We start from the raw sequence: 14238 nt of genomic DNA, 5'->3' as shown, positions 1-14238 counted from the left end.
CTTGGCTAAGGTAGTGTCTGTCAGATTTTCACTATAAAATTACTATTTTTTGTAGTTAATAAATTATTGCTTAGGAAAAGGCATGAGAAGCTCTGGAAGTGTTCTCAATCTTGATCTTGGTAGCCATTGCATTAGTGCAAATACATCAAGCTGTACATTTCAGAATAAAGCATTTTATATACTTTAGTATATTGTGCTTAATACTTTAATAAAAAAGAAAAAAATTAAAAAATTAAATTCACCATTTTTACTTTCATACCTTGCCCTGTTGTACGTCCTTAGGTTGTTTGGACAGTGATCCCACTAATCTCCCAATTACAAAGACTGCAAAACTCAGACACCCTGACTCTTCTCTAATTTGCCCCCGCCACCAGCTTCCTGCTTCAGTAATGACGCTCTATAATTCAGTTTTCAACTAGCACTCAGGCTAATTTTTCCAAAAACACAAATATGAAAATGCTGCTCCTTTGTGATAAATTCATTCTATCATTTTAGGATGAAATCCAAGTTCTTTACGTTATAAGGAACTCCGTGCCTGCTTAATCTCTCCAAACTCATCTCTCACGACTTTCTCAATGTGGACTCCAGCTTTCCTAAGTTTCCTACCAAGATATGTATTTACCTATGACTAAAATGCAAAATAATACTTCAGAGGTTTATTGAATGGCAGTTTAGTTCAATTCTAGCTAGTGAATATTACTGAGTGTTAATTCGGTGTAAGGCTCTGAACTATGTAAGAGTCATGATAAAGAATAAACATAGTCCCTGCTTGCTAGTTGGGACAAGAGAAGTGTGCAGATTACCCCATTACAGGGCAAAATTTAGTAAGTGCTGTAAGTATAAACACAATGCGATGGGGAATCAAAGGTGTGAGAGATGAAAGCCCTGTTGAGCATGACTTATTTGCCTGAATTAATGGAACTGTCCCAAGAAAAAAATGAATGGAGCTGCTATTTAAGGGGAAAAAGAATACAAAAGTAATTACTTCACCAAAGAATTCAGGTTCCCGGCAAGCCTAGTCCCTTTGTGTGGCTGGTGTATTTGGTGACTATGCGTGCGGAAGGTCTTCCACTCCCTGTGAATATACTCCAGTTCTTGAGAGGCTATTGTAAGTATTCATCCTTTGTGTGGTTTTGATTTTCCTATGCTGGTGGATATTGTTAGCATTTTGATTTTCTTCTTGCAGAGCACTGCTGTGGCTGGTACAGTGGAGGCTGGCACTCCACCTTGATGCTCACTGTGGGGCTTTTGTGCAGAGTCTGTTATCCTGAAACAGCCCTCTTTAACGTTTACAGAGAAGGTGTGACCTCTAGCAAAATCTCAGAGCTTCACATTTTATTAGACACCTAATGTTCTTTTAATACCTACTATTTATATTTATGTGCATTGGAATCCTTTGACTATGTAGCTGCTATAGAAGAGCTAACTGCATTAACTTGCTCAGACTGCAGAATAAAATATCACAGACTGGGTAAATTAAACAAACAGCAGCAATTTATTTCCTCACAGCTCTGGAGGCTGAAAGTTTGAGATCAAGGAGTTGGCAGGGTTGATTTCTTCTGAGGCCTCTCTCCTTTGTTTGTAGATGGCCGTTTTTTTCTCCCTGTGTTTTACAGGTCTTTCCTTTGTGCCTGCTTATATCCTAATCTCCTCTTCTTATAAGAACACCAGTCATATTGGATTAAAGCCTACCCTAATGGCCTCACTTAACCTTAATTAACTCTTTAAAGGCCCTATCCCCACATATAGGCACATTCTGAGGAATTAGAGTTTCAGATTTCAACAGATGAATTTGAGGAGTTAGGGACACAATTCAGCCCATAACACCAACTTGTGTCAGATTTTAGCTGCATATGTTTATTTAAGGGCACAAGTTGATCTTGGTCCATTTTTTCATTGCAAAAACTTCGGGTTAGTTTATGCTGCAATTGAGACTCAATATTTCTGTTAATGATAATTGGGACATCTGCTCATTGAAGCATTGTATAGCATTGGATGGTATCTTAATCAAAATCAAGTCTAGTTCCCTCATTTTGCAGGGTCAGGTATGGTGTCTAAATTCAAACAGTTAAAAGCAGAGTCTAGAATACAGCATCCTGTTCCCTGATCCACCATGCAATGTTTCACCTACCTTGTAATAACACTTAATTTCCTGAATATGATCTGGAGATGCTGGATGACTTCAGAGTTTCTTTCTTGTCGTCAGAAATAAAATCAATAGTAGGTATAGCTTTTGGTGTAAGAGTTCTAATTGTGTTCTGGTGCTTAGAATATATTTGCAACTCATATTTAATATTTATAGTATTTACATAAGTGAATTAGAGGTTTTAGAGCATGTTAGCAAGGCACATCTGTGTTCAGATATCAGCTTTCCCACTACTGGGAAGTTATTTAAACATTCTCAAGTTCATTCTCCCACCAACAAAGGTCACCCACTATTTATATAGCTGTGATGATATATCAAACTAACCAGAAATAAGTGTATGAACTTCACGATCTGCAGAATAAAACACAACCTACATTATTATAACAATGAAATTGCCCTACCATAATTGCGATAATGATAAAAATTTGATTTCTGGATGTATAGAATTATCTTCTGTAGCTATTATTATCTTCATGGCTTTGTAAACTTAATCCTCTCTATTTCAGGTATGCCCCCAGTTTGTAAACTTGTATTACAATTTTGAATTTTTTTCAGAAACCATAGTATGCTTTATCAGTATAAAATAAAGTGATTTTACCGTGTAAGAATTTAATTAATTAGAAGGAAAGAGCAGAATTCTGTAACATAATATTTTAATTTAAAAGAAATGTCAAACTTGACTTGTGATAATAGATCATGAGAGTATGAGATATAAGACATTGAAGAGAAGATTAATTCATAATTATTTAACTTGACACATAGTGTAATATAGTCAGACTCCATCACTTGGAATTTTTTTTTTTTTTTGCTTGTACTGGACAGAAGCAGATCATTTTAAAAAGTGATCTCTAAGAAAGCAATTATTTTGAGTTTAAAAACTCAAATTGCTTTGAGTTTTTAAAAGCAACTTATTCTCCACAACAAGTTAAAGAATTTAGTATATTGCTATGTATTTGAGGAAATTATGCTAATTACAAATGCCATGATTATTATTTCCTCAACTGGACTTCTATTTAGAAAGTCCAGTTTATACATCCTTGTTTGTCCTGTGAATTTACAATGGATAAAACTGCATGCCTTTAAAAGTATGCTATAGCTCAGAGACTTGTCATTAGTGCAGTTTTCCCTTTTGCTAGCTTGATTTCAAATCAATTATGACAAATTTTACTTCAGTGATGGTAAGTTTTTAATGAAACTAATAATCTGTAGGAAACCCAGGAGTGAAACCTTTTATTCCTTTGTAGGATAGTATCAGTATATGAACCATTGGGTTTATAATGATAATGGTGATAACAATATTACCACGGTGCATATTTACAGTGTTTGTTAGCATCATGCTAAGTACTTTCCTTATTTCATTTTATCCTCAAAATTATTCTATATGGTGGTTTCTTCTATTATCTCCACCTTACAGATGAGGAAACTGAATATTAGAGTGCTAAGTACTTATCTGACCCAAGGCTGCATTGGAAGTCAGTGGGGGAGGGGCTATCCCAGGTATGGTTCCTCTCCAAAGTCCTGATCTTGACCACAGTAGGAGGTGGGGCTGCCTGACAACTACTACACCTGTATTCTACTGGTAATTCTCAATTTCTAGCAAGGGAGACTCTTTTTAACTTAGAGACCAGGAATGAATATGACCAATCAAAGATTCCCAGACAGAGAAATTTCAAAGGAATATGATGTATCACAGTGAATCTTACCGAGGAAGTGGTCATTGGGTATGGCATAAAAGGAGAACTAGAATTCACTGTGGAGGAAACGTTAGTTTAAAGGGGATGCATGTGGCAATGTGTAGAGATGAGACAGAGAATGTGGGAATGACCAGTTATTTTACCCAAATCTGGGTCAGTGGTGTGCCTTGCCTTCTTTCGTCCCACATTATTCTGCTCCTTACCAAGGACTGTGTGTTTGATTACTTTCACAGGCTTCAAACACCTAGACTATCTAGTATTGCTGGGGAGTATCTTTCCATTTCCAGACTCTTATGCAGTCTTGCTGTTTGCCTCATCTTTGGTGAATCAGTGCTGGCCCTTGAGGGGCACACTCATGGTTCTCTGAGGTATCCTTGGTGATGGGATGCTGATGGAAGCTTTCAAATGCAGATTAATTAGACCTTCATAATTTAGGCATTTCACTGACTCAGAGAAAGAAGGTCAGCCCCTATAGGAGGCTCCTAAAGTCAGGCACTGAAAGCTCTCACTTCTCTGGACAACATCTTATTATATTTCTCATGGCATGTTGGTTGTTGTTGTTATGGTGATAGCAAAGGAGAGGAGGCTGAGCATGTATGGTGCAATGGAGGTTTTGCTTTAAGAAGAGGGAAGTAGTAGGCTCTGGCATCTTATACCAAAGTCCACTCTCATTAAATGGTCTTGGCTATCATGTCACCTATATCTATGATGCTGGTACATGTTCCGTACACAATAAATACACCCAAGAATCCTCAAAACATAAGAAAAGGAATGTGACATCTGTGCTTGTTTTGTTCCATCTAACTAGCCCCTGGCATCACTTAAACCTCTTAACTTGCATTTATAGTCCCATCCTGGAGGCCATATTGGTACATTACCTCTATTCTACTCTTTGTTAACAGCACTTAAAGTTTTCAAAACTATTTCTCCAGTTCTATCACTTACATGTCTGGTTTTAACAATAATAATTAAAACATGAGTAAATATTTAATCATATTTAGCCCTTATTATTCTTAAATGTCAGTTCAAATATTGTTTCTACTGACTTTGACTTCAAGCAGAATTAACTAATCCTAATGGTTTGGTCTCATAGAGAGACCTAAGATTCCAGCAAATGTACATGCTACCCCAACCCCATACCTAACAGTTTTGAGTGAGAGGGTTTTAGTGACCAGACGTCATATAGGGGCTTTCCTGAACTCTCTCCTTCCCAGCTGATTGTGATAGAATGTCTTTTTTTTTTTTTTTTTTAGATGTTGTTTTGCTCTTGTTGCCCAGGCTGGAGTGCAGTGGTAGGGTCTCAGGTCACTGCCACCTCTGCCTCCCGTGTTCAAGCAATTCTCCTGCCTCAGCCTCCCGAGTAGCTGGGATTACAGGCACTGGCCATCACACCTGGCTAATTTTTGACTTTTAGTAGAGACAGGTTTTTACCATGTTGGTCAGGCTGGTCTCAAACTCCTGACCTCAGGTGATCCACCTGCCTTGGCCTCCCAAAGTGCTGAGATTACAGTCGTGAGCCATCGCGCCCGGTCTGATAGAATGTCTTTTTAAACAGATACCCTATCCGTCAGAACTTGGAGGCCATACAGTGCCCCTTCAAACAATTATGGGTATGAAAAATGAAAAATAGCTTCCCCCACACTCCCTGCTATATTAATTTAGGATTTGGAAGGAAGCTGGGAGGGGTTGGCCTAGATTTTGTTCTGGCCTACTTGAAACATCAAAGAATGAGGCAAAGCAATTGGACACAGCAATATTAAAAACATCTTTGGTCAAAAGGTGAAGGTGGAGCAGCAAAAGTTTATCCTTTATCTTCTGACAATGGTCCTTCTCCATTGTCACAGAGAGAAGGAAGGTAGGTTTCTTTTTGAAAAGGATGACATAAAACGTTGTCAAGAATTTGAGGAAGGTGGTTTGAATTTTCCTTGGATTTTCAAGAATCCTATTTGCATATATTAATACTTTTACTTATTCTAAAAATAAAAGAGGAAAATGATAATTTTGAGGCAGGGTAAGCCAGGGATGAAGACACAGCTAAAAAGGTTTTAAAATAATGCAAATATCTGCAGCAGTCTTGATTTACTTTCATTGATATGGCAGAGAGGATGGAGAAAGGAGGTAAAGCTATTTTCCTCCTCCAGGACTCAAACTCCTCCCTTTCCCAGCAATCTAATTTTCCTTTTTCGAAATTCCAACTTTGTGTTTATTTTTTTTAATGTAGTATACAATTTAGCCGATCATTTATCCTTCCTCATTCATCATTTTGTATACTTAGCTTAATAAACATCTTATTCTCAGAAGGATTCCAGAAGAAACTGAAGTCACAGAGGCTCATTTCCTTGCTTTACCTCAGAACAACACAGTAATATTACCTAGATATTTCTATTTTTACCCTATAATGAGGACACTCGATCTAAAATTGCACACAGCCCTGAGCTGCTACATTTTTGGTTCACTTTAACCTGAATACGGGCTTCAGAGTTTGCTGAAATCAGATTCATGCCATGCCTGTTTCAAGGCAGTACATAGCTTGTTACTCTCAGAATTCAATGTTTATGTCTCATTGTAATGAAAAAGGCCCTCTGGCTGTCCAACCAGCTGTAATTTCTCACCACTTCTGAGTAAACATTTCAAACCATAATGAGTCATTGTTGAATTTTATGAAGAAAATGGAATTAAGAAACAGAGTAATTTATAGCTGTACTGGCCAACCATTAAAGTTTTTCAACAAATGTGGGTGAAGCAAAAAGATGTAAGACAAAAAGATGATTGTGGTTTTTAAAAAATGTGGAAAAACAGCTGAAAAACATTGATGTTACCCTACTATACTCCTCTGTGAAAGAAACAAGCAAAACTTCTGTCCTTGCTGGTATGAGATCTCCTACTCCATAGTAAGAAAACCTGTCATAAAGATGAGGTTGGATGCCCCAAAGCAGAGCCTACATTTTAACCCAGGAGCTGACCCCGCAGGATCCACCCTGTCCCAAACCCTTCCACCCTCGAAGATGATGGGAGTTTTAGCCTGGAAGTAGAGCAACCCAAGGAAGGTGATCTCTGTATCAGCGAGGCCTGGGCCCACATCCTCTCCAACCTGCACTTCCCTTTGAGACCCAGAAAATGGTACTTTGGTGAGTGAAACCAGAGCATCAGTAAATTAAGAGCTTTTCTAGGTGTTCTGAAAGATCCTTCTCTGTATCCAACCTTTAATGCCCAGGCATTTGCTTGGGTATTGTCTTCCTGAGTCTCACATGAAGTTCCCTTTTTACCCCCTGAAATCACAGGATACATTTTTCTTAAATAATTAAATGAACAGTCAACATTTGAGCCAAAATGAGTCAAAATACACAACTTAAGCTTTTGAACTTTCCATACTTTCAAAGCTCTAACCTTGGGACCAGAAAATGGCTTTCTTTGTTTGAAATTGTGTATTTGGCTTATTAGTAGAATTTTGGGAAAGATCAAGGAGCCTCTCAGTATGATCAATGATGGCACAGGAAGTTGGGCTTCCACAAGAAAGGGGAAAAGAGAAGCTTGAAAATTCAGTTAGTAAGCATGGGCTATGAAGTGCATGAAGTTTTTGCAAAACCTGAATGCAAAAGCATTCAGCATTACTCCTTGGAGCAGGCACAGTGCCACACATCTTCTGAGTTGCCAGTTTCTCTGGAGCTTCCGTGCTCTCTTAGAGGAGAGAAAATTATGCTTAATTTTATATTCACTGGTTGGATTTCTTAAACCACTTTAAATATCAGAGCAGCATTCTTAACATAAACAGAAATGTTGTTCTGAACTGATTATTTAAATGAGTTTTTCATTTTCACAGGCTGGAAAATCTTTCAGGAGATTTTGTTTCCAAAAGAACTTTAGAAAATACTAGCATAGATGTTTCATTAACCTAAGATGTGATAAAGAACGGAATCCTTCTAAAATTACCGATTATAAATCTTCAGAAAAACGGATGGCTTATACATATCGAATCTGTGCTTGAAAACATCTTCACATTGCCAGAAGGCTGCAACTCAAATGCAGAATAGAAAAAGAGATGCAAAATGTCGATCAGGAATGTATAAAAATAATCAGCCTTTTTAGCAGAAAAGTAAACCTGGTCACTGTATTTTGGCTTCTCTAGTATACAACAATACCAACCTTAGATGCTGAAAAAAGACTCTTACAGAATGGTTCCTAGCTAAAGAGAAATTCGATTATTTTTAAATATACTGACATTTACATAAGCTGTTTTGCTTAAAATGGCAATGCCTTGTTTTAAAATAATGATGTTAGGCTCTTGAAAATGATTTGATTCTTGTATCTGAGGGCACTATGATCATAAAATCTGACTCAATGAGGAAAGAAACATGTATCCTCACAGGCCCTACAGAGGAAAGCACCAGACTGACTCCAGTTTTTGCCTTATTTTTTCTCTTAGCATTTTATAATGCAAGGACATTTTGTTTCAGGACACTTTTCAGCATCCCACTGTATGTATCTCTTTTGAGAAATTGCAGCTGCCCCAGGGAATGCTATTGTGGGTACCCCTGTAGGGAAGAAGGATTTTATGAAGAGTAAAAAAAGGAAAAACTCTATGTATATGTTTTTGATCTTCGTATTTCCCTCTTTGACAATACATTAGTCTTTTATATTTCTGTATTTCATTAATATAGAACACAGAGAAATTGATCAGTAAATGATTTTTTTTTTTTTTTTTTTTTGAGTTGGAGTCTTGCTCTGTCACCCAGGCTGGAGTTCAGTGGTGCAAGCTCGGCTCACTGCAACCTCTGCCTCCCGGATTCAAGCAATTCTCCTGCCTCAGCCTCCTAAGTAGCTGGTATTACAGGAGCCAGCCACCACACCTGGCTAATTTTTGTACTTTTTAGTAGAGACAGGGTTTCACCATATTGGCCAGGTTGGTCTCAAACTCCTGACCTTATGATCTGCCTGCCTCGGTCTCCAAAACTGCTGGGATTACAGGCATGAGCCATGGCGCCCGGCTCAGTAAATGATTTTTGAATGAATGAATGAATAAATGAACACTCCAGATCATGGCAGATCCACATAGACAGAATCCAGCCTGTATCATACTACAATTAATATAACACATTTTAAATAATAAATTCAAGGTGTCCCATTAAAAATGAAGTGGTTCAAAGCACATGTAAGCTAAGAATTGTTTTTCTCTCAAGTGTCTTTACAGTGTCACTGCTACTCAGTAGACGTTACTCTTTCTGGAGCAATATTGGGGGAACCAAATTGTGCAGGACTTGATAAGCCATGCTGAACAGTTTACAATTGATGCATTAGGCCCCAGGAAGCTCCTGAGCCATTCTGAACATCGAAAATAATTGATGAGAATAGTATGCATGGGATAATTGGGGCTGGGAAAGTGCTGGAAAGCAGGAAGATGGGGTAGTAATTTATTTTGACTCGTTCAGTTGTTGCAGGAACAAGAACTGGTCTTAAATGGTGTCAGTAGAAATGGAGAAAAGATGGATATTAGAGGTATTTTGAAAAATTACAAATTCCTTGAAGGCCAGAATTTTGTTTTACTTCTCTCTGTGCCTGTCCTATCACCCCAAAGTCAGGGGTGCTAAGAACCTGATAGACATATGTTGGAGTAAATTGGACTGTGTGACAGGACACAGTGAGTGAAGATTAAATATTTAGCAATAATGCCTACAATGCCAATGGTGGTCTGCTTAGAATGAATATTCAGTTAATATTTTTAAATGATTCCAATATACCAGTGAATAGGAAAATGGTGATATTCTTGAGAGACTTTCCTGGCATAAAGGTCATAATTAAACACCAATTCCACACTTACTTATGGTGCCTTTGAGCATTCTCCAGATGGAATTCTTTGTTTCCTCCTCTGAGCTTCATGGACACTGTTCACTAAGTATATCATTGCTCATATCACATTGTATGGCTGTTAATTCACTCGTATTATAACTTCTTGAAGGTAGGGACCTAACCATGTTATTTTTTAAAAATTGAGGTATAATTATCATTCAGAAAAATACATAAGCTACAAGTGTACACCTTAGTTACTTCCTACTTATGTATATACCCATGTAATCACTACCTAAAGCAAGGTGTTGAACATTTCAATCATCTCAGAACATTCCCTCATGCTAATTTGCAGTCAGTAATGCCTCAGCCCCGCCCCAGGCAACCACTCTTCTAACTTCTATTGGGTAGATTAATTTTGCCTGTGAACTTCATGTAAATGGAACAGTCTTATATGTGTCTTTCTGTGGACACATACATTCATTTCTCTTGGGTGTATACCTAGAAGTGAAGTTGCTGAGTCATAAGTGTGCACAGTTTTTACATTATTATAAACTGCTGGCTGGGCGTGGTGCTTCACACTTGTAATCACAATACTTTGGGAGGCCGAGGCAGGAGGATTGCTTGAGGCCAGGAGTTCAAGACCACACCAGTCAACATAGCAAGACCCTGTCTCTATTTAAAAAAAAAAAAAAGAAGAAGAAAAGGAAAAAAAAAGTTTAATAGTTTTCCAAGGTTGTTGCAGCATTTTACTCTCCCTCTCACCATTAATGAGTGTTGCAGTTGCTCCACAGCTGCACCTATTCTTAGTATGGCCAATCTTATTTTAGCCATTTGGATAGATTTGGACTGTAGTTTTAATTTGTATTTATCTGATGAAGAATGATGCTGAACACCTATTCGTTTGCTCGTTGGCCATTTGGATAACTTTTGCAAAGTGTCTCTTGAAATGTTTTGTATATTTAAAAAATTAGATTCTTTTCTTATTAATTTACCATTTTGAATTAACTTGTCATTAATTTAACATTTTGAATACCCAATGTTCAGCATAGTGACTGGCAATTAACAACTATTTTAAAAGGTTTGTTGAATAAGACAATAAGAGTAAATAAAACTGGCTTTATTTGCAAATGTTTCTTTGTCACTGGCCATGGGAAATGGGTTGTGGAAGTAATTAGTTCCTATAGTACATTTAAATTTGTTGGTTTTTGAAAATATCAAGGCATAAATTCTAAACACAGCTGGTTGTATTTGTGATAGAAGCACTTGTGATTTTACGTTAAATTTTGATTCATTCATGCATTTAAAGTATTCATTATCATAGTGTCTGGAAGCCCAGAAAGTTTTTAGGCTAGAATACAAATTGTAACATTATCTTCTGTTTTCCTTCTATCATGTTAATATGATAGATTAAATATGATGTCTAAAAATGCAGGATCTATTCTACTAGCTACACATTTTTGTTTGATTGCTAGACTAGAAATGTGCTTTCTAATCCCTTAATGACAGATGAACTTTTAAAAATATGAAAAAATTTTGAAGTCCAGATTTAAGATTATTTTATATTTTAATAATGATTTTTCCAATATAGACTAATAGCCAATTTTGAATATTTATAAAGTATGGCAATATAAAGAAAAAGCAACTTTATATTTCTACTGGGAACATATGGCCTTCTTGTTGTGTTTTCTACACGTGTGTGTTTGCGCACATATAAATATGTGTGTGTGTGATCCATGTAGCTGTTTATTTTTGTAGTTTCAACTCAATTTTCTCCTATGATAGATTGGAGATCTATCATACACATATATTGTATGCATATGTGTATAAAGAGAAAATTTGCTTGTTTTATATTGATACCTTTTGTGTAGCTCTTTGCTTCTTGTAGCAAATCTGAAAGAGGTACTTATTAATCTTTTTTCCACTATCTGTGCTTTTTCAGGATGACAATTGTATCCATCTTTCCTGCCCTCTGGCACCTAACATCATACCTTGTGTACATAGCATCATACTATCTTCATATAACTCATCAAATACTAATTTATTAATAGGTTTTGAAAGCTTCTGGCTTTTTCAGAGACTTCCCCATTATGATGAGAAGGCCAGATTGAATGTATTAATTAACACATGGGCTGTGCTATGTGATCCCAATAGATGTGAGAAATTCATGGTTTGCTTCCACTCCTGAGGTTTTATAGATTCAGATGCTCAAAAGGATCCTTAAAGGACTTCCCACAGGATTCTATACATACAGGCAGACAAATTGTTGAACTCTCTAGGATAGCCATGAATTCTCTTGAAACTTTCTAAAGTGCAGACTATGGAAATATTTTATCAAGTACAGTCTCTGCCAAATGTTACTTCATGGGTAGACTTAATTCGTAATTTAGTTATGTTTGAAATAGCTCAATTTCAACTTCAACTTTGTTAACCTTGAAACATAATTATATTCAATATTTAGGTGATAAGAAAATGAGAGCAGAAAGCAGTGAATTTACAAAGTAAAGATGTTTATTCTCTAAATCTTGACTATACAAAATTGTAATCCTGCAAGTTAATGTGATGCATAGTTTTAAAATATGAATATTAAATGTGATTTCATAAAATTTCACTTGTAGAGCAATAAACCTACAGGAAATAGATAAGTGTAAAAATAGTGATCTCTGATTTGAATCTATTTTCCTTTAGATATTTTAGCACAAATAAATGCTTTGTGTATAATGTGCCTTCAAAATTACCATTAAAAATTTTAGAACAAAATGAAGTTTATGTGGATCAATTATGAAAATCTTAGATGCATTTGAAATGAATTTTTAAATTTCAAAATGTTTAATGTAAATAAAAATGCATCCTTACCCCAAATTTTCCCCTCAGGCAATGGATAGTGTTTTGCTTCCACTGCTGAGGTTTTATAGATTCAGATGTTCAAAAGGATCCTAGCTGCAAAGATGGCTCCTCCTTTATAATTGTCTCCCAAGAGTTTTCTATGAAAGGAGAATCTACTCAAACACCTTCGGTAAGCCAGAATGGCTCTGAATGGTGGGTGTATAACCTTTCCTATCCTATGACTTTTCTAGGCATTATCATGTTCAGGCTGTGAAATTTTTGGCAGCAGTGTTACCAAGCAGCTGAACCCAGGCATACTGTGGTATGAGGAACGCTAAGCCTGCGTGTCACCACTGACTCCTTATGAGGTGGAAGGGTTCTGCTTTCCTTTTTTCTGCTGCTCCTTCCCCATAAGGTTATCAGCCCTTACTAGGAAGAATGAAGCTTTTGAGTGTAACCAGAGTGCATCATCTGTATTCTTTACAGTTGATTATTGGCTAGTAACTAGGGACTCAAATATTGAGTCCCTACCCAACGTGGTGTTGAAATCCTGTTATAAGTCACTTGTAAATTTAGTTTTTCCTACATCTAAAACATCATTTAACTAAGAAAACTAAAAAATTCAATAAGCTTAATGAATTTAAATTCCTTGAGTAGTTTCATATCAAAGTATTTAGTGGGATTAAAATAACTTTATATGCTATATATTCCAAAACTTATTTCACATTAAGTACAGAGCATTACAACATAGTTTGTGCTTTTTGTGAGTAAGGAGACGAAATGTTTATGTTGTTTACTCTCTTAAATGCATCTCATTAAAAATATGATAAGATAGACACATTCTATTATTAATCCCCAATGTTCTCTTTCCCATTATACATCATGTCTGTTGATCACTGCTTAGGAGACCTTGTTGGCCCCACATGTTTTTAAAATTGCCAATTAACAGCCTTGCCCAGATGCAGCTTGTTACCAGCCACAAAGGAGGAATGTTATTTTATAACAGGCAACTTGTCTCTTCTGTGATTGGGCTAAAAACATGTAAGTAGAACTGTATGAAACAAAGGATGTCTTTGGGGTTAATTGTAAACTGAGAACCTCCATCGCAAATTTTACTGTGTGCTTCAGTACTTCTCCTCTGAGTATAAAAACCCTGGAGACCGGAGGTGGTGTTTTGCTTCACTCAGTGCAAACTGCTTTGAGACTCTCGGACACCATTAAGTTAAATTTTAGTCCAGACATTTTGTTCAGACCTAAACTCTGAATGACACTTGCTCAGTTGATTGAGAGGGAAGAACAATATCTGGGAAATATTCATAATATGATACAAATGTCAAAGTGTTCAACTTGAGCTTTTTTTTCCTGTGAAGTTAAATATGTACATATGATTATGATATATGTAAAATATATCAGCCCTTGATGTTTTATGTTCTGCTGTAAAAATGTTATTTTTTTCTCTGTCTTATACTCTGTGGCCTGGATAATAATGTCTTAAGTCTGGGAATGTTTTTCTTGAGAAGCATATGTATTCTTTTCCTTTTACATGTTCCCTCCTACTTCAACTTTCCACCTCCTACCATGTAGCCCCAAAGAAATATTTGCTTTCTCGTTTGTAATCTTTTATGTTTTATCATATTACTGTGAGTTTATGAACCTACACAAAAAGTTGCTGTCTGAATAAAATAATGCTTGGTCAAGTTATAAAAGACATATCAATCTAGATAAATTTATTTAGAAATAACTATTATGTACGGAATCTTGTGAGGATAAGATCTAGTCAATGCCTATAAG

General features: G+C 36.4%; 1 protein-coding gene across 2 annotated transcripts in view; it reads left to right on the top strand.

The window, feature by feature from the left end:
- The window catches only part of GPR63 (G protein-coupled receptor 63), a 107239-nt gene that overhangs the window by 4893 nt on the left and 88108 nt on the right, over positions 1-14238 (top strand). The window contains exon 2 of one of the 2 annotated variants that reach the window (XM_009205693.3): positions 13352-13488. The exons of the other annotated variant lie outside the window; for it this stretch is intronic. The gene's annotated coding sequence lies outside the window, so the exon portion shown is untranslated. The remainder of the gene's footprint in view (positions 1-13351; positions 13489-14238) is intronic. 2 annotated transcript variants of the gene reach the window in all.

The sequence above is a fragment of the Papio anubis genome, chromosome 6, assembly GCF_008728515.1.
Source record: "Papio anubis isolate 15944 chromosome 6, Panubis1.0, whole genome shotgun sequence".
NCBI classification, from domain to species: Eukaryota; Metazoa; Chordata; class Mammalia; order Primates; family Cercopithecidae; genus Papio; species Papio anubis.
Note: the sequence above shows the minus strand (reverse complement) of the source record. Positions and strands in the feature narration are given on the sequence as shown.